The 1,192-nt window shown below is 59.4% G+C and overlaps 1 protein-coding gene across 13 annotated transcripts in view; it reads left to right on the forward strand.

The window, feature by feature from the left end:
• Positions 1–536: 536 nt before the first annotated feature.
• ICA1 (islet cell autoantigen 1) overlaps positions 537–1,192 on the forward strand; it is a 144,137-nt gene continuing 143,481 nt past the window's right edge. For 8 of the 13 annotated variants that reach the window (XM_024767145.1, XM_024767156.1, XM_024767151.1 and 5 more), the window contains exon 1: positions 537–649. The gene's annotated coding sequence lies outside the window, so the exon portion shown is untranslated. Of the gene's footprint in view, positions 650–847; positions 1,003–1,192 lie in introns of those variants that run through there. The other 5 variants (XM_024767147.1, XM_024767152.1, XM_024767149.1 and 2 more) reach the window with 2 other exon arrangements.

Genomic DNA, 1,192 nt, shown 5'->3' on the forward strand with positions numbered 1-1,192 from the left:
AGTGACTATTCAATGAACTTTTTAATAAATATATAACACAATCAGGGATGAGTCATAGCACATTGGGACTGCTTTTCAGCATACATGATTTTAGGAAGGAACTATTCCAACACCATTTCTTCATGTGATCACTGCAGGGTACTCAAAAAAGAAGGGTTTGGTTCTTTCCTGATAACAAAGAATAAGAGAAGATGAAATTACTATAAGAGTCAGTAACTTAAGTATAAAAGATATATGAATATATGGGAATGAAAAATACATATACAGGTTTTTTTTTTTCACAGAGCCTTTTTACTTTAAGCCCAAACTTGATTCCCAGGTACAGGGCTCTGTAACTTTCCTTGGCATTGAAGTCATGAAGTCTCCTGTCCTCTAAAGCCACGGCAGTCTGCAGTGGAAGCAGGCAGCACGCGCTAAGCACAGCACAGTGGGAACCCCGGGGCGTTCGCTGCTGCTCCCACCTGTAGGCCAGGTCATTGTGACGCAAATGCTTTGGACACGTGGCACACCTACGGGAGAGCAGGGGCGGGGTCACCCTGGGCGGCAGATCCGAGCAGGGTGTACCCTAGGAGATGGGGGTCGAGGAAAGACCCCAGGGAATAGAGAGAGGGAGACTCACTCCCCCAATCCCGGACCCGCCCCAAACAAGGTGAGGCCATCGCCCTCTCCCTCCTCTGGGTCCCTGGGTCTTGCTGGGAGGGGTCGCCCGCCGGGGATTCTTCGGAGGGGAGAAGCGGGGAGGGGAGACGACGGTGGGGCCCCGGCCCCTGGCGCTCGCGGAAAGGCGAAGGCGCCCGCTCCCCCCGGCCACTGCGCTGCGCTGCGACGCTCACGGGTTCCGCCGGCTGCTATTCCGGCTGGCGGCGACCGCCGCAGGAAGGGCCGGTTCCTGCGCTCCTCCCGCCCCCTTCCCTCGCCTTCTGCTGACGCCGACGTCGGATGAGGGAGCTGGAGGGACGCTCGGATCGCGGCCGGGAGGCTCCTAGGGGCCGAGGCTCCGAGGTACCTGCCCTACGGGGCCGTGGCGAGGGCGAGCTGGGCGGGCTGCAGGCTGCATTGGGAGACGCCCGGCAGCCGGGGCGGTCGGGGGCCTGGGGCTGCCAGCCCTCCGCGGGCGCCGGTGACAAGCAGGTCGCCTCCTCCTGCCCCCTTGTCCCTGTGCAAGAACCGCCGCAGCCCCTTCTCCTTCCCC

The sequence above is a fragment of the Neophocaena asiaeorientalis genome, unplaced genomic scaffold (assembly GCF_003031525.2).
Source record: "Neophocaena asiaeorientalis asiaeorientalis breed wild unplaced genomic scaffold, Neophocaena_asiaeorientalis_V1.1 scaffold70, whole genome shotgun sequence".
NCBI lineage: Eukaryota > Metazoa > Chordata > Mammalia > Artiodactyla > Phocoenidae > Neophocaena > Neophocaena asiaeorientalis.